The sequence below is a fragment of the Lepisma saccharinum genome, chromosome 27, assembly GCF_977018435.1.
Source record: "Lepisma saccharinum chromosome 27, izLepSacc3.1, whole genome shotgun sequence".
Taxonomy (NCBI): domain Eukaryota; kingdom Metazoa; phylum Arthropoda; class Insecta; order Zygentoma; family Lepismatidae; genus Lepisma; species Lepisma saccharinum.
Window position 1 is genome coordinate 1,040,050 of NC_139255.1, and position 26,710 is coordinate 1,066,759.

Below are 26,710 nucleotides of genomic sequence, written 5' to 3' on the forward strand. Positions count from 1 at the left end.
TTTTTCACAAAACGAAAAACAAAGTTCTTTATTTGGCAGACATTAATAATTTGAACGTTTTTTATTCTAATCTTACTAGTGAATTGATTAGGAAACACAATGAATTCGAGGCTAAGGGATCAGGTTGGTCCTTATGTGGAAGTCTTCACAGATTAATCGCTTATGTAAACAAATTTACACCTTTTTCTGCTTCGAGCTACGTTCCTCCTCCGGTAGATACTCAGCATAAGAGAACTGTGCTGAACATTCATAACACTGACAATAAGTGTTTTATGTGGTGCATTTTAGCGGCGCTTCACCCGGTTCATTGGATAGATAATCCGGAACAGGTTAGTCACTATAAGAAATATATCGATGAGATTGAATATGCTATGACAGGCATCGAATACCCTGTTGCTATTTCTGACATAACAAAATTTGAAAACAGGGCACGAAATGGAGAAGAAACGATTAGCTATAAATGTATATTCGTATACTTCAGTTAAGCATTTTGTGCATCTCGTTACGATAACTAATATTGTTGTTGACGAAGCCGTGGAAATCAATCTGCTTCTCATTGCTGACGATGATGTTCATCATTACACGTTAATTCGTTCACTCTTCCGCTTGGTCAGAAGCCAAACAACCAACCTTCGTGCACACATCGAAGTTTTTCCAAGGTGTTTAACCGTATTCGACGATCGTGACCGACTTAATTACCAACGTTTCAAAAATCAAGAAATTGCCAAACAAAAACTTGCTGAACATAAAGTCTACTGTGGAGTCAAAAAACCGGCTCGCATGTTGATGCCCAAAGCAAATTAATTCGAAGAATTTAAAATGCACAAGGCCTTGTTGGAACATTAGGCCATTATCATTGCAGACTTTGAGGCTTTTCTCAAACGATTGTCCTATTGCGATCCGGATACCGAATTTTTTTCCACAACACCGTACCAGCTTCATGATCCAAATAGTTTTGGATATGTTGTTTGTTTGGCAGGATAGGATAGATAAACCATATATATATATCGCGGACCGAATTTTATTGAACATTTTTTAAAAGATGGTGGAGGTCCAGAAGCTTAAATTCGTAACACTATTTTTTCACAATGGATCCAGTTACAACTTGGATACCGTACGCAAAAAATAGATCTTCTTGCTCAAAACGAAGAACGTTTCATTTCTATAAGTAAGAGAGTTAAAATTCCAGGAACAAATGAAATCATAGAGATGAGGTTTCTAGATACTTTCAGATTCCCATCGGCAAGTCTCGATGCTTTAGCGAGTAAACTTACCGACGAACAATTTAAAATTACAAAATCTAGTTTCCCCAACATACACGTAGAACTGATTAAACGTAATGGCATTTATCATAACGAATATGTAAACGATGACACTCTTCCACCTCAAAAAGAATTCTTCAAATATTATTCTGTATTATTATTATTGCGCAATACAGAATAAGCGTCGAGGATTGCTGTCAAAAGGTGTTGCTTTTCTTCACGATAACGCACGACCAAACACTGCAAATTTGACGAAAAACCTCCTACAGGGATTTGGCTGGGACGTGTTTGACCATCCTCCGTACAGCCCTGACCTCGCTCCTAGCGACTTTCATCTGTTCTTACATCTCAAGTCTTTCCTTAGCGGTCAACTCTTCAACAATGACGACGAGCTGAAAGAAACTGTTTCGAACTGGTTGAAGACACAGGCGGCAAATTTCTATGAAGAAGGTATACAAAAACTTGTGCAACGCTATGACAAATGCCTGCAAAATTTCGGCAGTTATGTGGAAAAGTAGCTTAAGAGTTGTAGAATTTTGTGCAATAAATAACTTTTCTGTATCTGTACACAATTTAATTTTATTACCAAACGGAACTTACTTTCTGGACGTGCCTTGTATCTCAAATTAGACGTAACAATACTTGCTGATGTTTTTCAGGTATTCAGAAAAACAGCAATAAATATTTATAAATTAGATCCAGCATATTTCTACAGTCTTCCTGGTTTGGCGTGGTCTGCTATGTTGCTCCAGACCAGGATCTAGTTGGAATTGATATCGGACGTGAACATGTTACTTGTTATAGAAAGGGGGATACGTGGGGGATGGTGCAATGCTCGCAGAGACACGCAAAGGAAAACAATATTCACATATCTGAGTATCAATACGATGAAATTGGCCATCGAATTACATATTTAACGGTGACGAAAACAATCTCTACGGATTCGCAATGATAGAATAACTTCCTTACGGAGGATTCGAGTGGATGTATCCTATTTCAATTGATATTAATAGTTTCGACGATCGTAAAATTTAGGTATCCGGATCGCAATAGGACAATCGTTTGAGAAAAGCCTCAAAGTCTGCGATGATAATGGCCTAATGTTCCAACAAGGCCTTGCGCAATTTAAATTCTTCGAATTCATTTGCTTTGGGCATCAACATGCGATCCGGTCTGTTGACTCCGCAGTAGCCTTATGTTCATCAAGTTTTTGTTTGGCAATTTCTTGATTTTTGAAATGTTGGTAATTACGTCGGTCACGATCGTCGAATACGGTTAAACACCTTGGAAAAACTTCGATGTGTGCACGAAGCGTGGTTGTTTGGCTTCTGACCAAGCGGGAGAGTGAACGAATTAATGTGTAATGATGAACATCATCGTCAGCAATGAGAGTCAGATTGATTTCCACGGCTTCGTCAACAACAATATTAGTTATCGTAACGAGATGCACAAAATGCTTAACTGAAGTATACGAATATACATTTATAGCTAATCGTTTTTCTTTTCCATTCCGTGCCCTCTTTTCAAACTTTGTTATGTCAGAAATAGCAACAGGGTATTCGATGCCTGTCATAACATATTGAAACTCATCGATACATTTCTTATAGTGACTAACATGTTCCGGATTATTTGAACAATGATTATTTAGCGCCTCTAAAATGCAACACATAAAACCCTTATTGTCAGTGTTATGAATGTTCAGCACAGATCTCTTGTGCTGAATTTCTACCGGAAGTGGAACGTAGCTCGAAGCAGAAAATGTGTAAATTTGTTTACATAAGCGATTAATCTGTGAAGACTTCTATATAAAGACCAACCTGATCCCTTAGCCTGGAATTCATCGTGTTTCCTAATCAATTCACTACTATGATTAGAATAAAAACGATCAAATTATTAATGTTTACCAGATAAAGAACTTGGTTTTTCGTTTTGTGAAAAAAGTATTTCTTGTACCATTAGTTTTCTCATATTTACAGATTAGATGAACATATACCTTTATGGAGTTGTTTTCCAGTTTATTTTTCAAAATATTTGTGATAGATGTTTTAATTTCTCTAAAAAAAAACTAGAAATATCACAGCCTGGTTTCGAAGTAAAAAGAAAATCCAGGAGATGGTTGTTGAATGCAGATCTAACCGGCTTTTGGTCATTAGACATCTTAATTTGTTTGGAAGTAGAAGCTTCAGCTTCAGGATGATCAATTTTTCTTTTTAATGTTCCATGTCCGGTTGATGCCTTGCAAATTTTCAAATGTTTACTTAAATGTGCAATGCTAATTATTTTTCTCGCATTGAGAACATGGCTTGGTAGATAACGAACGATTTATTGTTCAACCTGTTTCGCTACATCTTGCCCTATGCTTGCTAATATTAGTTTCCCACAAAGAACACATTCGATGAAATTGGTAGATTACATTTTTTTAATAATCTTTAAGTAAATAACAATAAGACGCACAATCAACTCAAAATTCAACAAGATTCTATTTACTAGAAACAAACTTTTAATTGATAGAATGTAACTTAAAAGCAATAGTTATAATTGTATATTTTTCAGCTCTGGTATTTATATATAAATTTTCTCGGGAAAAAATACAAAATTCATTACAAATACAAATTCATACAAATTCAATCTGTGTGAAAAATGACTTGAACCACCTTCAAAATAATCACAGTCAAAAATGTTTTGCATCACCCGACAAGTGATGAAAATATCATCTGCAACATGCCGAAGCGGGCAACAGCGAATGAAGCAGAGCTCATTGTGCGAAATAACGTGGTGAATGTGCAATGCCGATCACCACAGACGACTACTGGAGTCGGCAAGTGCATGCGTGTGTTCGAGCGTAGCACCACGTTAGTCAGCGAAGGTTGGTTAGGTGGTCTTTGTGTCCAGTTAGCGAAGGCGAGCAAGTGCTGCTGTGTGCAAGGCATGCCCATTCGTACAATAGTGCAGTTTGATCCAGCCAGGATCATCACTCTACTGCAGACTGACATGTCACAACGGGCTGTAGCTAGGGCTGTTGGAGTGGCGCAAAGCTATATCTGTAGGACCTGGAGGCGGTATACAGAAACAGGAACAGTAGCAGATCGTCAACGGATAAGTCGTCCATGGGTCACACCACCAGCACAACACCGCTATGTACGACTCTCAGCTCGGCGACAGAATACCATGAAGGCAAGGAACATCACTCATGCCCTCCAGGCAGCCTCTGCTGTGCGTGTGTTAAACCAAACTGTCTGTAACAGACTCCGAGAAAGTGGTTTACGTTCCAGAAGACCTCTCCGGCGCCAGTACCTATTGCCACAACATCGGCGTGATCCTGTGCATTGGGCCCGTGCACATCGAAATTGGGGACCCGACCATTGGGCTCATGTGCTCTTCACCGATGAATGTAGGCTCTGTCTAAAGCCAGATTCACGAAGAGGACGGGTGTTGTGAGGCCCTGGACTGCAAGAGGGGCTTCGTGGTGTCCAGGGGGTCCACCCGTACCAAGGAGGAGGAATAGAACTCAGACGTAGAACGCCCTTAATTCCAATTAGAGGGACACAAACAGCTGTTCGTTATGTCAGGGACTTTCTCCAGACGACTGTGTAACCATTTCATCAGGAAATTGGTGACGAATCTGTCTTGGTGGATGACAATGCCTGTCCACACCGCACACAGATGGTGCACGATTATCTGCAGGCGGCGAATATCCGTCGCATGCTCTGGCCAGCGCAAAGTCCCGACATGAATTGCATCGAACATGCATTGGCAATGCTAAAAATGCTATTGCAAACCGTCCTGTGGCTCCCACCAATCTTTGTGAAGTTCTTCTTGCGGCACAGGACGAATGGGATCGCTTACCGCAAGATCACCTGGATCCTCTCATCCTCAGTATGCCACAGCGTTTTCAAGACCTTCTTGCAGGCAGGGGAGGACACACCAGGTGGTAGGCAATGTTTCTGATGGATCCGTTATGACAAACAGTCTTCTTGTGACAGTTCTTTCTTTTTTCACCTCCATCATGAATTGTGCCATTTTAGTTTTAAAAACATTTCTGAGAAAATTGTACGTTTTTTGTTAACTTTTCATTCAACACGTCTTGTTCATCTTTTTTCTTTTGTATTCCCACTGTCATTGTCAAAAAACTTTGTGCTTCATATATATTTTGTCATTTTCCGTCCTGATGCAAAACTTTTTTGACTGTGTTTAAAATAATTTTAGCTATTACGATAACATTTTCAGCTATGTTATTTATACAGAATTTCCGGAGACAACAAGTAACATGTGATCACTCCAAAACTCAATCTGATCGAAATTACTATGAAAAAAAAAATCACTTGATACAATTTTTAAACTTAAAAATAATAAATAGTATGTAGCTTTAAAATAAGTTAAATACTTAAATTTTAACACTGCAACAACACATCCGTACTCTTCAAACACTCTCACGATACTGACTGATCTCTAATGCGAAAACCCTTTAAGTAACCTAAGCGCGGAAGAAAACATCCGAAACAGTAAGTCACTCAGAAGACACCCATTACGTCATAACCAACAACACGCCAGATACGGGTCTGCGTAATAACTTTTTGCATAACATGATGCAATAATTTACCCTTACGAGCCATCGCAATGTGCGGAATGTTACGTAATTTAACTCGAAAGAAATTATAACACTCGTACGAAGTATGAGATGAAAAAACACAGATTTGCAATAGTATCAAATCGACAAAAACATCCTCAAAATATTTTTACTATAGAGGTTAAATTAATGAAAACAATAGGCCTCGTACCAAGTATGACTTTGAACCCCCAAAATATATGCACTTATAAAAAACTGGAAAAACCCACAGGTGTCTGTCAAGTAAACCAGTAGTAAACCGGAAGTATACCGGAAGTAAACCGGAAATAGACCGGAAGTGAACCGGAAGTAAATTTGTGTGGGTATAAGTTTAGGTGTGGGTGGTTGTAGGTGTTACGTACTTTATTTTGAAAGAATTTATAACACTCGTACCAAGTGTGAGGTGAAAAAACACAGATTTGCAATAGTATAAAATCGACAATAACATCATCAAAATAGGCTTACCATTGTGGTTAAATTAACAAAAATAATAGGCCTCCTACCAAGTGTTGGTTTGAAGGAATCTGATTAAACTACTTACGTATACGGGACCAAATGTCCATTTCAATATCAACCCTCTTGAAAACACAAGTACATCCTAAAACAGCTTTCAGACTCTTCATAATAATCATGGGTTGTTCTTTTCTCTTTTTAAATATTCGCTCATTAACGAAACACCAAAGCTTATTTGAAACTGTCTTGCAGGAGAAGAATATATCAGCGTTCACCCTCAACGAAACATTCCTAACGCCAAAACTCAAACCCAAGATCAACGGATATACTATGATTCTACATGATGGGACAACGGAAACTCAACTTGAAAATGGAGGGAATGCAATTGGCTTTCGAAAATCATAACCTAATAGAGAACACACATTACCACCGGATTTTAACCTTCCGGAATACAGAATAGCAACAATATATCTGAGGCACAGAAGTATTACCCTAGCAACCATCTTTGTTCGGCCTGAAAATCCTATACCATACAACTTTATCAATTACATTTAAAACGCTACAAACATTACATAACCATGGCCAACATAAATCTCCATAGTCGACCACAAGGCGAAAAGCGACAATTTCACGAAACTATAGTCTGCTGCCAAAATTGCCATTTCCACCAACTTCCGAAACCATCTAGACCAATTAGCAGTACTTCTCCAGATGTTGTACTTACATCGACTTCTCTCCTTACAAATAGCAAGGTGGATGTACTTGAACCCATTGGTAGCGATCACGCACCTATAATCTTTACAGTTAACGCACCTGCACCAACTCCTCGCAAACATTTTCTCATAACAAAGTACTCCTACAATCAAGCAGACTGGGAAAAAAATATCGTAATGCAATCAAAAACGCTGTACAAAACGCAGCTACGCCAACAAACAATAGGGATCTGGATGATGTAGTCAAATTACTTCTGCCTTAACTGAAGCTGCGAAAAGGACTATACCACTTCAAACCATCAATGTATATAATCCAAAATTACCGTCGAACTATTTGAAACTGATTTCAGCCTCCAGGCGTGCCTTCCGAGAGTATGTTTTAACAAGAAATCCTGAAGCGTTATGGCATCATAGATAACTTCTACGCACGGTACAAAACTATATCGTTGCATATAAAAGAAGGAATTGGATAAAAACGTGCGATACATTTGCTGAAACATCCCATCGATCCAAGTACTGGCAGCGTTAACAAACTCACAGGGAGAGGGTCAAGAATTACATATCCCATTATAGTCGATGGTAAAATCCGTAGACGACGACCAAGAGAACGCCAACGCCTTTGCACACCACTTCCAGGATATCTTCACACCTCAAACTGAACCATTACACAAAACAATCCAATCAAGTACAGTAAAACTTGTCTCAAACCCAAATAACCGAGCTCTCATACCTAAAAATGACCATATTATGGATGGAAACGAAACTCTAACCTCCACTATAACACCAGAAGATATCGCATGCGCCATATCTCGGAAAAGAAACACTGCTCCAGGCTTCGACTCGGTAACCTGCCGACTCCTCAAAGAGGCTAAAATAACCTTTGTACTAATCCTAGCGACATATATACCTATATACTACGAATAGGCTACTTCCCGACCGAATGGAAAGATTCCAAAATGCTGTTCTTCGCCAAGCCCGGGAAACCTGTTCACGAAGTATCCTCTTACAGACCAATACAGCTCACATCAACCCTCAGCAAAATCTTTGAAAAAGTACTTGTACGCAGATTGCACCAACAACTTTCATCCGAGAATCTCCTTCCTGCACATCAAGCAGGCTTTCGACCATCCATCAGCCTCAACGACCAACTTCTGAGATTGATAACAACTATAACAAACCACTATAACAAGTCCTTGCCATCGTGTCTTCTTTTATTCGATCTGGAAAAGGCGTTTGACAAAGTATGGCATTCGGGATTAATATATAAACTACACAAATTCCAACTTCCACAATGCTAAATTCGCCTTATCAATTCGTTCCTGGCAGGCCGTATGGCATACATTTCCCTGAACTCGGCAACATCCTATCCAATCTTCTTGCACACAGGAGTCCCGCAGGGGTTTGTTTGTCGCCGCTGTTATATCTAATGCATGTAACAGATATGCCGACCACGGATAACAACACACACGTATTCCAATTTGCTGATGACACTGCTTTCCTAACTCTTGGACAAACAGTTCAATCCAATAATAAAACACTACAAAAGGCCGTAGACTCCTTTATTCGCTGGTGCAATCAATGGAACTATCAACAAAATCTGCAAGACTCAGGAAGTAGTTTTCCTACCTCCCACTGTCGCTCCAAAGTACACCGAAACCCTAAACTCTTGGAGATTAAAATAGACGGGAGACGCATTTTACCTTCAAATCACGTAACATACCTTAGTGTTACCATTGATGAAAAACTCACCTGGCGTCTACACTTAGAAAAGATAAAGGAGAAGGTTAAGAACCTCCTAAATCTATTATGGAAACTTGTGGTTACATCTTGGGAATTACAACCGACAACAGTCCTAACCACATACAAAATGTCTTTGCGCCCAGCCATCACTCACGGGCATATTGCTTGGATGGACGCTTCTGCCTCCTTCTACGACCAACTAGAAGTCTTTGAAAGGCACGCATTTAGATTGGCTTTGCGGATTAAATTACCTTATCGCACAGTATTACTGTATGACAGAATTTCCTTCCCGACTATTTTGTATCACATCGACAGCCTTCGCCAACGATACATAAACAAAGCCATTATATCCGAAAACCCGATATTCTGGACCATTCATCTTGATATCCGACATGATGCAGCACCTTCACATATGTATACGCCATTACAAAACCTGCTCACCATGTATTCATGTCATCTAGATGATCTAGACCCATAGGAACACGAGTACGATATATATCATCCACCGCAGTTATCACGCCATGTTTATCCCACCACTACAGCCTAAGCAGTACCAACAATACTCCGACTCCCAATATCGAAATCCATATTTACATTCTTCTTAACCACTCCCAAAAGTAAGTTAACACATACGAATCACCACTCTTAATAAGAATAGGACCCTGCAATATACAAAAAGCACTCCAAAATGATGAGAGACACATCAGTTACAATGAAATCACTCTCTCAACGGGTTAACATTCGAGGAAAAAAAACTGCAAAGAAAAATTGAATACCAGTGTAGAGTTAGAGATTGTTTGGTTATTGATTAGTTCATTGAACTCTTTTTCCTAGCTATTGCATATTTTGGGGGAGCACGAAAGTGTCTATAAGTTGCAAAGAGAAACTGTGAGGTTACAAACATGGGTGTTTGTTGTTAATTAGCCCCAATTTTTTCTAGTTTTGCTAATATGAATGTAAGTGTATAAATGTACATTACAGCCATTTAGCTTAAAAATACATATGATAGCTTACTTCGAGCACTGTATTCTGTAAGCTTACAGCTAGTTATGAAAAGCTAGTTATGAAAAGTTGGCAAGCTTCCTGCAACTTGAAATTGTTGTAACTAGATTGCTTAATGCAAGCTTGCATCCAGCTAATAGCTTGCCGTGGCAAGCTTGTTTTTTGCTTGCAGCAAGCTGTATGTGCTATCTGGGTTGGTATATTTATATCTGAATATTCTCATATCCCCCAGTGTGAAGACATTAAAACAGATTTTGATCAGAGTAAACAGAGAAGAGGATTGTTAATTACCAAAATATATATAGTTTCGTATACTAACATATAAAAAAAAACAAATATTTATTACAGTGTATAGTATATTTTTATATTTCTTGTTTTTTAAATTACATAAATTTTTAATTATTTTAATTAAAAGTATGTCATCTTAAATAAAGTTTTTTTGTATATATAAACCAATCTCAATTCTACGATTTTTTAAAATTAATTTAAGAAACCAAAAATAATAATTTTTGTATATATAAAACTAATTCCAAACTTTATTATAAAAAAATTAACAAAACTTTTCTTAGATCATATTATATATGATACAACTCATATAAATAATGAAGCATTAGATATTCCCCATTTTCTAACTAAACTTAAACACAAAATTATAAATAAAATAAATAGTCAACTTACAATACGTTTTCTCAAAATAAGTTTCATTTTATCATCAAACTATAGAAATTCTTCTAATAATAAAGTAGATATTTTTTATCATCATAATCTTACAAAAATTCTACACTATAATAACAAACATCAATTACATGATATTTGTGATAGCTTTTGTGAAGAACTTAAGTTAAAACAAGAAAATTTGAAAGAAAAAATCAGGATGGTCACTTAGTGACACAAACCATAAACTTGAATTGAAAATGGCAAAATATCACCCCGTTGGAGGGGGAAGTGGATCTAGTTATTTTAGATTACCAGAACAGATCTGAAACAAAAAAGATATATTGAATATTCAAAATGGTGACAATAAATGTTTTCTTTGGGGCTTCATTGCACATTTTCATCCAGTTGAAATTAATAAAAATCGTGTCTCCAAATATAAAAAAATTGAAATAAAATTTTAAACAGCTATGAAAGGAATAAAATATCCAGTAGACATCTTAGCTATCGAGCAATTTGAAAAACAATACAAACAACACAATAATCAATCATTATGTTTATCCTTATGATGAAAAAATGATAATATTCATGTACTCAAATATAATAATTCATCACCACATGATATATGATATATGCACTATCAATTTATTATATGTTAAAAAAATAACAAAGAACACTACTGTCTCATACAGGATCTCCAGAAATTGACAAAAAGTCAAGTAACACTACATCATGGTAAAATTATTATATGTGATAGATTTATGAAAATATTTTATGAAAGGGGTAAAATATGAAGCGAACAACAATTAGAGTAACATATTAAAAATTGTAATATCATCCTCATGTAATTTACAAATTTCCAAAGAAAAGTATAAAATTTTCTATGTTTAAGGCACTGCTAAAACATCCATTTATAATCTCTGCTGATTTGGAAATAATACAAAAACTAATAGCATACAACTGAAAGCAAGATTCAAGTACATCATATGCAAAACATATAGCTAAGCATGCTGCTTGTGGTTTTGGACTAAAATTAATAAATACTTATGGGATCCAGATAACAGATAACTTAAGAGAACCGTTTATATATCGAGATGAAGATGCAGCCAAAAAATTTATTGAAACACTTCGAGAGTGGGTAAATATTCTTGCTCCATTGTTACATACTGAAAAACCAATGAAGAAACTTACACTAAAACAACATCAAGGAATATAATAATTCTATACGTTGCAAATACTGTAAAAGTAATTTTGATTTAGATAATCGAATAAAGAAACACCACAACCATGTTAATGGAGAATATATCCATACGATTTGTTATTCATGTAATTTAAAAAATACAAAAAAATATTCCAGTAATTATTCACAATTCAAAGAATTTTGATAAACATTTATTTAATAAAGTATTAGATTATGCTCCAGAGAATATTAATATTATATCACAGACTAAAGAAAAATATATTATTGTAGAGAAAACTATCAGATTAGAAAATGAAAGAACAGTTGTTCTTAAATTTCTCGATTCATATCAGTTTCTTTAAAGCAGTTTAGCTACTTAGGTCAAACAATTAACCGAAGACGTATTCATTTATCCAAAAAAAGAATTTTGTCAATATGATATAAATTTGCTAATGAGAAAAGGAGTCTACCCCTATCAATATATGGATGGATGATATTGAAAAATTTGAAGGGACACAGTTACCACCGAGAGAAGTATTTTATAACCATCTTGAAGATAAAGAATGTAGCGAGGACGATTATCAACCTGCACACACAATTTGGGACATGCTAGGTTGCGAAACAATGGGAGATTATCATGATTATTATTTGAATAGATGCTCTCTTGTTGGCTGATGTGTCCGACACTTTTCGTAAAATTGTTTTGAAAAAAAAATGGATCCTGTTTTTATGTGTACAACACCTGGTTTATCTTGGCAAGTTATGATTTTAAATGCTGGAGTTGAAATTGGTCTTCACGAAGATACTGAACAGTTTAGATTTGTTGAATCTGCTATACGTAGTGGTAAAGTACAGTGTCCTTTAAGATATATAAAAACAAAAAATGAATATTTATCTGATCATGATGCTAATAAAAAATCTAAATACATTCACTATATTGATATGAACAATTTATATGAGTATGTCATGACTCAATCACTCCCAATCGGTAATTACGAATGGATGACCCAGGAAGAACTTGAAGACAGGGAATTTTTATATTGGTCTGAAATACTCAATAGTCAAAAGTGCTTCGTGTATTCATTGTCGCTGCTTGCTGCTTCCTCCAAAATACCAACTCTTTCGCGTATTGCTCCCACGCAATCCAAAACGGGGCAGTTTCTTGTCGTGTTCGATGAAAAAAAGGTAGCCCACTACTACCGAAGATCATCGAAACATGAAGAGGTACGTCTAGCCATACGACTTCCTGCTTCCCTCAAGTCGAGGCCGTCTCTCGCAACTCCTCCACAACTGACCAACTGGTTCGGAACTGAACTTTCCTTCGATCGTGATCGCACAAAAAAAGAATTACCACTGAGGGCCTCTAGCGGTCAATCGACCAACTAGTCCCCACATAACAGGCTGACACACGGCGTACCGAAGATATGAGGGGGAATGTGAGGCTTTTTCACGCGATAAATTAACGCAATACTTTTTATTACAGTTCTGCGTGGAAAAACGTCACAAACTCCCCCTACTAGCACAAAGAAGAACCTCCCTGGCAAGGCACATAATCAAGCAAAATAGTATATACACCCAGAGCACCATAAATATAATTAAACCCCTAAAGAATAAATTAGATATATATATATAATGAGACCACTTCATGACATTTTTGAGAAAACCCGATGAACATCGAAATAGATAAGCCAAATACACACAATGTCATGTTGCATATGTAATGGCTCCAAAATATTTCTCCCAAAGAACTTGTAACATTTTCATAAGTCAAGAGCGAATATCATAATAAATAAATATAAAACATCCCATAAAATTGAAACATAGTAAATGGGGATGATTAATAATTACAATTAATATGAATTTAAAATGGACATGAGTGAACCGATTACAATCAGAAAATGAACAAGAAATATGAAAACACTTGACGATTTCAAAATATGAAAGTACATAACATTACTTTTCCAAAAAAAAAATTACCCGTATACGCCTATAAATAGTCTATAATGTTCATTGGTTAGGCGCATGAATTTGCACTGTACAGAATAAGATGATATTATACTTGTTTGCGTTGCACTTTTGTGTTTGGGGGGTTGGCTGACGATTAAGGAAGCACTCCTGATCTACACTACTAGGTAGAAGTATTCCCAGAGAACACGTATGAACACTATTTTATTTCGTGGGGTATAGGCTGGCCATCCCAGTTGATGCCTCATTCCTGAATTCCGAGGTGGTACGTAATTTTTGTAGGTTTCCTCGTAAACCATGAAAATAAAGAAAACCGCAAATTAGAAGGAAAAATAGAAGAAAAAATAGGAAAGAAGAGAGGAAACATGAAAAGAAGGGAATGCAAAAAGAGATAAGAGCACCATTACAATTTTTTTTGGTTTAAAACAGCTAACATATTCTCAAGAATTTACTACAAGTGATATAAAAAAAATTGTTACTAAATGAATTTAATATTTGGTATGCAATAATAAATCATCTCTAAATGAGCATATTTTAACAAATGTTTATAAGTTATACAGTGTTCCAACAATGAACATAAGGGAACACTTCTACATAATGAAAAAATGCATTATACAAAAAATCCACAATAAAACCCTTAATATTCTATATACACATAACAATGCTAATACAGCCCAAACATGCTTATTGCCAAATGTAGCTGTTACTTATTGTAACTCATGGGTCCCGAGTTTTGTAGTTGTTCGGAGAGGGACGACGTCGGCAGTACTGTGAGGAGTGTCCAGTTCTCCGGCAAAAATTGCAGTACAACGTTTGAAATTGATGCTGTGGGCGATTATAAGTCTGTCCCCGTGTGGTGACATTAGGTGGTGAAATGGCAGCACATCGATTGACCTGGCCTAGTTGCTGTTGAGTGTACGCTTTTTGCATTTCTAGTGGCGTAATAGATTGTGCCAATGCCACTAATTCAGTCATAGACTGCGGACGAGACTGGAATAAAAGGCAATTGGTTGAGGTGTTATTGAGATGTTGGAGAATGAAAGTTACCAAAACGGCAGGATCCCATCCCAATTCCAAAGCCTCTGCCGAATCTCTGACTTCCGACACGTAAGTATGGAGCGTCTCTGACTCCTTTGGAGGGCGTGTAACGTGTGTATTTACCAAAACGGTATACAAGAACATCGGAACAGAATGTCGCCAAATATAAATTTTCATGTCCTGCCAGGACATCATCGAAGCCATAGCGGTCATCCAAAGAGTTTGTAAAACTCCCTCGGTACGACGAGTAGCATTTTGCAGGAGCCAATGTAAAGGATATTGGTGGGATATCACTAAACGTTGTGAGGCCAACATAAATATAAACAATGCGGTATGGCTTTGGCCATCACACATGACAAGGGCATCAATATAGGTATTTAAATTCCTCAACAGTATCTTATTAGAGATAGAATTATCACTATTATGGTGAGAAGACATAACCGAAATCGGATATGTAGGGACCGTTACCGTCGCGGCGGTCGTAGCTGGCGAAGTTGATGAAAACGTTAAGGAGGCCGTAGAAGTTGTAGCCACATTTTCTTGAACTAAAGTTGCCTGGGAGATAACATTAGCCGGATGTGAAGGATGAGGACCAGTTAAAGACGGAGGTGGTGGTATAACAAATGGGGAAGACTGCTGCTGTATATGAACCAATTCGCCAACAATACTAAATTCAGGTGGAGCCATAATAACAGAAAAAAAAGGTCAGTAATGTGTGTGTGGGGGGGGGTTGCTGTGATGCTATACCAAAGTTTCTATATAAGGGGAAAGAATTTCCAAAAATTTAGCACAATTTATATTTCCTTTAACAAAAAAGAAATAAGGTATAACCAGCTCTGGTACCAGGAACTTTGTAACTAATTAGCTGGGTACCCAAATAATAAAAGGAAAGGGTTAGACGCGTATAGAGGCCGTGGAAACAAGTTACACGAACCCAAACCTAACAGTTACAAAAGTCGTTGTTTGAGGTTAATGACGTGTATTTTGTACCGTCACCTCAGTCTCATGTGAGAACCAACTAATCGGTACAATGCGATACATTAAACAAAGTGATACCTTCGTGCTAAAGTCAAAGACTTGTCCCCCTTTTTTTGTAACAAGGTTAAACCTTGAATTAGAACGTGAATTCTGCCACGATTCCGTATTCGAACAATTACAACCTCGTTTGCCCAATTTCTAATCTAAGGTACAGTTTTGTGTGTAAGACAAACATGTACTACAATATGTAGTTTGTGACGCGTGGTCAAATTTATTATATTAACCGCGCAACGGAGTATGGTTAATATTTTCTCATCAGCAACAAATACATCGATATAACTATAACATTTCTTTCTTTGACGAAATCAACAACTGTTCAAATGTTTTAACATTCCTCGGAAGTAATACAATAAATTAGATAAACGGATAACATATATGGATAACATATACAAGGATACTGTTAAAATTTATAAAGGTCAATCATTGGCATTTGTATGCACACGACATTTCTTGGGAGAAAAACCCCCTTTTTGATGCTCTTATACGTTTTGCCAAACATACGTAAAGTACTTATTTATCCACGAGAGTGCCAACCAGAAATTACGTAAATTGTATTCCCCTACTTTTTTTATGCACAATTAATTCAAATCACTAAAAAAGCTTTCTATTTGAGTTCCTTTTTTTTGCCATCCCTCTTAATATTTCGACTTGTAGTTTGGTCAAGAGTAACACGTACATTTGTCGGAAGACACTTCACAGTTCACTACGTAATGGTCGTAAAAATACATACCTCAATAAATGGAACAATCAGATGCGTGGTTTATCGATTGTGGCGACTGGAGAGCCAAATGACGCCTTCAAACAGGTCCTATCCACGTACGTCCAAAGTATCCTGTCCTCGTACTTATATCCTTCCTTCTTGAAATTTTCCAATTGCGTCTTCATAGTTCAGGTCCCACTTCGTGCGCGAAAGAACGACGATCAAAATACTCAATAGTCAAAAGTGTTTCGTGTAGTTATCGTCGCTGCTTGCTGCCGTTCCTCCAAAATACCAACTCTTTCGCGTATTTCTCCCACACAATCCAAAACGGGGCAGTTTCTTGTCGTGTTCGATGAATAAAGGAGCCCACTACTACCGAAGATCATCGAAGCATGAAGAGGTAGGTCTAGCCATACGACTTCCTGCTTCCCTCAAGTCGAGGCCGTCTCTCGCAACTCCTCCACAACTGACCAACTGGTTCGGGCCTGAACTTTCCTTCGATCGTGATCGCACATAAAAAGAATTACCACTGAGGGCCTCTAGCGGTCAATCGACCAACTAGCCCCAAATAACAGGCTGACGAACGGCTTACCGAAGATATGAGGGGGAATGTGAGGCCCGCACTGGCCCCAGATAAGCTCCCAACTGACCCCAATGTTGCTAAAATAGCTGGAATGCTGAATATGAATAATCCACTATGCGTTTTTTTCTTGTATTTTGCAAACGTTTTAATTGTGGCGTACTAAGAAATAATTTCATTCCATTTCCTTTGGCTATACATTGTCTATTATTTTCTTGTTGTTTTTTAGTTAAAATTGAATTTATTTTTAAATTTTTAATATCGTGATATGGAATTTGGTACACAACTCCTTGTGGCTTCTTGTTTTTTTGTTATTATTTATTATTATTTTTCAGCGTATTTATATTATATATTTATTTATTAACAACCCCAACCTAATTTATGTTTTATATTCATGGCAATAGTTGTACCCAATGCTGTTATTCTTTCACCCAAAGAAGAATCTCTGCTACATAATCTTCCAAATGATGCATTTTCTAATTTTTGATCAGCCACATGACGATCATCCAGATCTTTGCGTGTGTTGTATGCAATGTCATGTTGTTTACAAGCATCTTTTATCAAGATTTGTCCCCGGACCACAGTATTGGTAACCAGGTACGTGTAATTCGAATGGAAGCCTATTAATAATATCATTCACCAAACCTCGACCCTCTGATATATTCTAGAATTTAGGAGGTAAAGTATTGATAATGTTAATTAAGTATCCTGTACCTTTGGGATCGATTACAATAAAATTAACTAGTTTCCTAACATCGTTTATCCACACAAATTTATTAGGGAAAGTATTGTATTGCTTGATACCACTGTCGGTTTTGAGTTTTTTTCCAGATGGGTTTGATCAGATTTTTGTATTATCACCACTGCCCAATTTCACTCGCTTTTGACTAGCATCATTATTTTGGTACAGAGCATCAGAGAGTGTCGAAATTTCAGAGTAACTTTGATAATCATCTTCTGTAAAAGTTTTTGGTTGTTTCTTGGTGATGAGCTCCCATTGCCCAACAGTACCAGGATATCTGGACCAGCTTATTTTTCCCACCCAAAGTAATTTTTATGTTGTCCCATAGAATGTTACTTTAGATAGTCCGCTACTATTATTGTATGAGGGAAACACCTACGAATCATATATTTCGGACTTCTTTACATTGCTAATGTGTTATTTTCGAATGTGGAACATTTCTTAAAGTGAAGTAATGCATATCAATGTCTATTTCTTAGATTTACGAGTACTTACTGTTACTTGTAGTTTCGAATCTGTAACACATTATGGCGGGCGATTGCATAGTGGTTGTAATGTTACGCAGAAACCTATAAATGATATATTGTGGACTTTTTTAGATTGCTAACGTAATATTTTGTAATGCGGAACATTTCTTAAGGTGAAATAATGCATTTCTAACTAAGATAATGTCTATTTCTTCTATTTACGAGTACTTACTGTTACTTGTTGTTTCGATTCTGTAACACATTATGGCCGTGATATCGTACAGGTTTAGGGGGCGTTCTGAGAGTGTTTTGTCGATTTATACAGTGTTGCAATCTCGTTTACCGAAAGATCTCATTATGCTAATACCTCGCAAAATAAGAAAATATAAAACGTAAAAACACTTCATGACATTAAAATTCACTTCTTTACTTACTCATATCACTTCGCTTTAAAAAAAAAATATGAAAAATTACAAACACTTTATGACATTCAAATTCACTTTCTCTTTTAATTATATGACTTCAATGTCCAGTTTCATCACAATCAAAATATAAATCGTGTTCAAATTCACTTTATTTTTTAATTATATGACTTACGTTTCATTAGTTTCATTCTCGTATATTTACATATACCTCATTTTACCGGCTTGTTTAAAAAATTCGTGCATTCTTCTGCCCAGTGGAAAATTGCTCTTGAAGATGTACTCAGATAAGTAGCCCGTGAAATGGTATTTCTTCCGTCCGAAGACTGGGATTGAATGTCGAACATTACGCCACGCTCTCTCTATATTCTGAGAGTGAACAGGAATGTCTTCGTTCATCATTCGCTGCTGATTCTCTTGATGTATGTGTCCACTTCCCGGTGTATCGATGAACTCCACACTATGATTAACTCTCAGATGTCTGTAGCGGGCTCCTTGTAAGTTGACATATGCCTTCCAGCAATCGGATATGATAGTTGTTCCAGGAAGGATGAACTTCCGGACGACTTCCAGCAGAGTTTCTTCGCTTCGGTTTTCTACAGGAACCATGAAAAGACGTGTAGCGTTCCCCCTCTCTATCCCTCCAAAAACCCACTGCCCGTCAAGAGGACGTGCACGTCTATTGATACATTTCTTCGATTTTCCAAATTTGGCTTCATCAAATTTCTACAATGACTCCGTGACCTCCTATTGGGGATGAATTAGCAATTACCCATTCCTCACACACTTGCCTACAGTGGTTTGACCAGTCCACAACTGTGTTTGGCCCCATATCTAGTTCATATCGTATGATGTCACATCTTGGGTAAGGCAAAAATAGCCATATATTACAAAAGATTATAATCTTCGATACAGGAAGTTTACTTCCTCCCAAAAATGTGCCGTTTCGAGCATATTGTTTAAATCCACAGGGAAATCTTTTGAATTTTAACCTTCCACGTCCGTGTCCGTAGACTCTCTTTATAGACATATACATCCACTTCCCATCTTGTCCCATGTGTAGTTTGCATATACTTTCACATCTTCCACATTCCATTTCTTCCTTCAAAATCCCGTGTTGAATTACAAAATCAACAACATTTGCAACACTTAGCAACAACTTCACCGCGCATCCTCTACACGTCATCTTGAAGCGACACTCGCTACGGGGTTCACATCATCTTACCCAAAGAACAATGTGCTCTCGTGCAGAAGTGATGTTCTAGTGAAAACACGGCGAGGCTGAAACACTGGATACGGGGTTGCATCATCTTAACACACAGAACATTGCACTCTCGTACAGAAAGCTAATGGCGGGAGCAGAAACAGCGTGTCGGACAGAGTTTTTCGCAGAAAAGAACACGCATTCACATTAAAATGGATCAAATCTATATTCAGGAAGTTACAAAACGCTCAGGAAACTGATTTCCGTAAGTATTTCTCCTGTAAATTTGAAGGAAATTTCAAGGAATCCGTTTCCCTCATACGATAATGTTACCGATTCTCCAATTTTCCATACTACGCCCTCATTTGGTTCCATAGTTGGATACAACCCAAAAACTTCATCTTTTTCGAATTTTCCACTTCTTAGGTAATCCTTTGCCAAGGTACCCAACTCGATTTCCTCTGCTTCTTCTATAGATTCTTTAGCAGGTGGTTTCTTGAGTATCAGAGGTGTGTGAATGCTAGATAATGGTGTAGGGCGAAAATCGGCATAATTTTTAGCAGTAAGAGGTATCATTTCATTGATGATATTTTTATCATGTTCTGTCACACCCTTAATCTCTTTACCAAGACCACTAATAGCATCAATAGTTAGTTGGTATTGACGTTTGTGTTGTTCATAAAAGCTTCGATGCTCTGATTTCCAACCTTTGAAACGTTATGACAGGTAATCACGTAATTTCAAATTAACTTCAATTTTGTGTTTTGTCATATTTATTTCTTTAATTAATGGTTATTTTATATCGTTTCATAGTTCAAAATGTCGTTGATTTTATTTCTGAATTTACCATTGTTAGGTTTACGAGTCATGTCGATGGTAACAAATCCAAAATCGTCGCTGTTCCAACAAGATGAACAGAATTTTGATAATTGGTTGTATTTAATTCTTCTCCCACATAATCATCGTATACATTTTTCAAATTAGTATGATATTGACGAAACAAACAGATTAAGTTTGTATTATCTCGTAGTAATTGTTTGAAAATTTTGGAATAAGTTTGAGTTAAATAAAATCAGTCTATTTTTTGTGACGACCCTGTGTAAAAAATTACTAATTTCATCCTGATTTTCCAGAATTTCATCATTAATCACGACAACAGAATTTTTTAAACATTGGTCCAGAATTTTTATTGTTGATGCAAATGTAGCTATGCTCAGTCCCTCGTACAGCTTCACTAGTTGTTGGTATTTCGGTTGTTCTAAACTATTTGAAAATACATACAAGTGTAGTAGTGTAATCATGTATGTTCAAAATCACACTTCGTTCGAGGCCTATTATTTTCATTAATTTAAGCACAATGGAAAACCTATTTTGGTGATGTTTTGTCGATTTTATACTATTGCAAATCTGTGTTTTTTCACCTCACACTTGGTACGAGGCCTATTATTTTTATTAATTTAACCACAATGGAAAACCTATTTTGATGATGTTTTTATCGATATAATATTATTGCAAATCTGTGTTTTTTCATCTCACACTTTGTACGAGTGTCATAATTTCTTATAAGTTAAAGTACGTAACGCCCACATCCATGCACACCCACGCACACCCAAGTACACCCACGCACACGCACAAAAATTTACTTCTGGTCTACTTCTATTACATCATTTTGCGCAATGTTTTGCAACAAGTTATTACGCAATATTATGATGGCCCCGTGTCTGACGTGTTGTTTTCTGATTGGTTAGATTATGACGTAATGCGATGACGTGGTGTTTTCTGATTGGTAGGATTATGATGTAATGCGATGCAGTGTTGTGTTCCGATTGGTTCACATTATCTGATGTTTTCAACGCGGTCCGCGCTTAGGTTATTTAAATGCGAAAGCATTACAGATCAGTCAGTATCGCGAGAGTGTTTGAAGAGCTCGGACGTGTTGTTGCATGGTGCTCATATTTTTTTTATTAAAAGTTAAGTATTTAATTTATTTTAATGCTACATAGCACATAGTAATTTATTCAGCTTGACTTTTTGTGTGATCAGATGTTACTTGTTGTCTCCGGAAATTCTGTATAAATAACATAACTGAAAATTGTATCGTATTAGCTACAATAATTTTATTTTGAATGTGGTACAAGTTGTTTTTCACACATATTGAATTTTGACTTGATTGTGTGTTTTGTATCTTTCCCCTGAGAAAATTACTATTTAAAGAGATGGTACGAGCAAACATCCCCCTAAATCTTACAATTTCTTAGCGAGCTCTCTTAGTGTAATTTAACAGAAAATCATAATTTTAGCTGATTTTCCAAGTGTAAAAAATTGAAAATTCGTTTTACGAATAGCTTAAATTCCAATTTTATTGTATTAAAATTATTTTATAGTTGCAGAAGTTCAAAAAAACACAGCTCTACTGCACTTGCATGGCGCTGGGATGCACCTCCACACCACAATATGTCTAAAAGTGTATCGAATTAGACGGTTCTAATAATTTCTTAATTGCAATTATTTTTCCAAAGAAACTTCTGCAACACAGAAATGTTGGCAGGAATTTTCATGTAACCTAGTTGTTTTACTCAGACAAGTCAATAGTTGTGCATTCCAAACAATCCCAGAGTGTGTGTGCGTGTCTAAATGTGACGTCGACCTGTTAAGAATTTCACGTCAATAATACTAGCTTGCTAATGTCATGCCCCCAGCCCCTTTCTCTATAGGAGGTTATGTGAATGTGCTGATTAGTTGACTAATGGGAATTTCGCGATTAGTAAATTGAGGTTATAAATATAAAGGTTTTGCTAATGTGAAATGCAAAAGCTCAGTACTTGGCTATCTCAGGGTTTCGAATCATGTTAGGTTAAACAGCATTACAAATTTCAAAGCAAGAATTCTTAGATTTACTGACGATTATTTTTAACAGACTTGATAATAAGTTATAACCTGTGTTGTGATGCTACTATAAACTGTATACAAAATATGCAGTCCCTATAATGAGAGAGGGAAATAGGCTTATGAACCTCGACCTATACAGGTGTACAATCTGGCAATGAATGATTTTTTTTTATTAAGCATAGCAGTGTGTTTTAGCTTATTTTAATATCAGGCAACAATGTTTGAAAGTGTGTGCATAACCCCAAAAATACAATTTAATATCACTAGTTTGATATGAACCCCTTTTACTTGTGTGTATTTGAATCTGAAAGTGAGGTACTTTTAATAATTGAGGAGAATAATCTCAAAGAGGCTTGCAACGTTATTGGGAGGGGTCACGAGTTCAAACTTCAGACAATGTTTGTTAATATGCTAAGGCGCAGGCTGTACGGATATCAGTACGAAAATGTGTAAAAAAGAAGAGGCAATTTGGTTAATGGCAACGATGAGGATGAATAATGATAAATATGATGAAATTGATGTATCCACTTAGAAAACAAAACTCCAAAGTGTATTGCACCAACAGCTACAATTGTCCCCCCTCCCCCATACAAGGCAGTTATCAGAGGTGTATTTTTTTTTGTTTACGACTCTGAGGGCTTACGTTACTATATTCACCTATAACTGTACAAATTAAAAAAAAGAAATGACCTGAGCAATAAAATATAACAATACCGATTCTGGCTTTTTGTCGGATGACTTAGTGGTAACTTTGTTGCAATCACATTTCTGATGGTGTATAAACTTAAATGTTTTGCATAACATGAAATACTGTTAGTAGAAATGTGTTGTTTCTAATATTCTATATAGAAATCAGATAACAAGAAGAAGAAAAAAATAAATGTTGCACTCAGATACGAAGCTTCAACCCAAACATATATATGATCAGACAGGATGTCAACGATGCGTTTATAACTAACATGTGATTATTCAAAATTCAAATAGTGCAGTTTGAAACAACTAAATAACTAACTCTCTAGACTTCTTAAACCCGAGGAGAGCCAATACAAGCACAATTGTAATTAATTAAATAAGTTACAAGGGGCTGAGACATGGTTCGAATCTTTTGATCTAGGTATGGATGCAGAGAGGTACTAAGTTTTGTGTGTGGACACAATTGAGAATGGAAAAATTCCCTTCAACACAATAAGATAGTGGTAATGTTGGTCTTGCTTTGTTCCCATCGATAACATAGTGATTACACGAAAGAAAGATTTAAAAAAATAAAAACATTGAACCCTATTAAGAAATACTTCTCGAAATCGTTCAACCACTCTTTTATGTCTTCTTATCTTCGTAACTAAAAAAAATGTTTTGTCGAACGTTTGGATGACTATGAAAATATTGAAACATATGATGTTATAATAAAATGTTGTTGCATTGTAATCAAATGAATTCGTTGAATATGTAGAATATGGCAGGGTATATTTTAAAATTTTAGAAGCTATTTGTTACGGTATTCTGTCTCTCTCTCTCTTTCTCTCTCTACTTTTTCTTAAATTCTCATCCTCACAGTTAAAATTAATCCAAGAAAAAATATATATTTTGTGTTGACATGGGAAACATGCAATAAAAATGCATGATTAATACACTTGTCAAACAAATTATGGGAGCAAACAAGAAATCCCAAGAACCAAAGTTGGTACGTCAAAAGTAGCAATGTATTTTGATTAGGTGAGTGTGTCCTCAACCAGTACAATACATGTCTGTTGAGGCAATAGCACAACAGAGTTCTAGGGGTGATTTCTGCAAGGTACTGCACAAAATCAGGAGAACAGCACGGTGTAAAGACAACAGAAATGGACAGATACGCAACAGATCCATACCTCTAATAAGGCCTGTGGTCGCCATGAACTGCTATGACAGCTGCACATCTGTTTTGCATGGAACCAATAAGATTATCAACGACAGCCTGCGGGATATTCACCCATTCCTCCAGAAGGGCCATTTCCAACTGTTGCAGAGTTGTAGGCGGCTCTGGCCTAACTAAAATGCGTCTTCCGAGTGTGTCCCACACATGTTCAATTTGATTCAATTCTGGGGAGGACGCTGGCCATACCATTCGTTAGATACCATCATCCCGTAGCATGGCGTCAACCAGACGTGCTCGGTGAGGTCGGGCATTATCGTCCACAAAAATGAAACGATCACCGTTATCTGTAGCCATTGGGACAACATGAGGCCTGAGGATCTCATCCCGATACCTTAAGGCTGTCAAAGTACCGTTCCGTATAATGTGCAGGGGGGTACGTGGACCAACACTGATCCCTGCCCATACCATTAAGCCACCGCCACCATACTGAGACACTTCGAGCACATGTGCGGGATAATTGCGAGTCCCACGTTCCCTACAGATGAGAATGCGTCGATTATTTGACTGGAGACTGAAACGCGACTCATCCGAGAATAGAACTGAACTCCACTCTCCATATCCCCACTCACGATGTTCCACAGCCCACTGTCTGCGGGCCCTACGGTGATGGTCATTCAGAGGGACACACACCACTGGTCTTCTTGCATAAAGACCCCTCTTTGTGATTATTCTCCTCAATTATTCAAAGTACCTCACTTTGTAATCCCGTCTTACCTGCGATCTGAGGTCACAGGGATGATTCAATAATACATTTTAGGTAGAGCTTAATTGTACCTGTCAGCTGAACCTGCTTTGATTAAGAGGGAAGAGATATGGAAGGTTGAATTTAGAGGTTATTTACGCTGGTTCGAATCTGGTAGGCGAATGATGTCCTTGTCCAGATGCTTTTTGCAGACCGAATTGTGACTGATGCCAAGGTTCTATTCCGTGTTCCTTGGCTCACTAATTCGAGCGATCCCTCGCGACTCCCTGCATGCTTATGCAGCCGTAACTTCATGTACCGTCGTCGTAGTTCTTTAAGTTGTAATAAGAGACTAATGATCCAAATGAGAGCGAGCTCGGGGAGCGAGCATCCTTTTATAATCTTAGGCTTCGAAAGGTTGTTAAACCTTCCGAACACGCTGGATCTTGTTCAGGTCCACGCATTTGCCTTTCAGTCATTGCTTCACGGAAGTTACAAAGTTAGCGTATTCTTGGGATCGCTCGCTGGTCGGACAATTCCAGGAAATAAACCAGCGTAAATATTTTCTTGACAAGGTTTTCTCGTATTCGTAATCTCCATATCTCTACATTCCTCTTGTTAAGTTAATCCATCCACTCTTTGATGGTTGACCAACCATCTCCGGAGGAGGTTATATTTAAAATTATCATTTATTAAAGTTCCAAAATCCGTAGAATAATAATACACCAAACTATTCACAATAAGATTCACATCACCACCAAAAAAATATTAATATCATCAAAATATTCATATCATCAAAAGAGTCATAGCACCAAACACCGTTGAAAAAATAAAACACGTAGAGAAAATAAATGTAGGTCAAAGCCTCTTGTGTACTCGAAGCTTAGGAGCACCAACAAACGAAGTCTTGAGGCATATAAAATAAATAATCGTTCAGTATTGACACAGAACTAGTTTTGAATAAAACACGACAACATGATAACAGCTGGAAAAACACAGTTCACCACACAGCGAAAGAACACCGCACATCGCACATGTTTTTTTTACTGTTTGCGGAGTTCAAAGCACACATTTTAAACACACACAAGGTTGGGCGGAGCATTGAGCTCTCGTAACCATGGCAACGCCGTAGACTGCACGTCTCCATAGGCGGAGCGAACTAGGCAGCATACGATAAAACACATAACTAATACTCGTATCTTACACAGGGCGTGAAAATGTAAATCCACTAAATATACATCAGCATCGGTGGCCACAAACCTGGCGATGTATACGACATTTTCGCACACGAATTATTTGAGCTTGACGTCATTTGAACGAGGCCGAACACTGGGACACATTTGCGGCCGTTGAAAGTAATCATGCGTACCACGTGATGACAGGTAAGCAATGTCAACACGCACTGAGCGGGAGAGGCTTTTCCGAGGTAGGTCTCCGTGACGTCATGGGAATGGCAGTCTG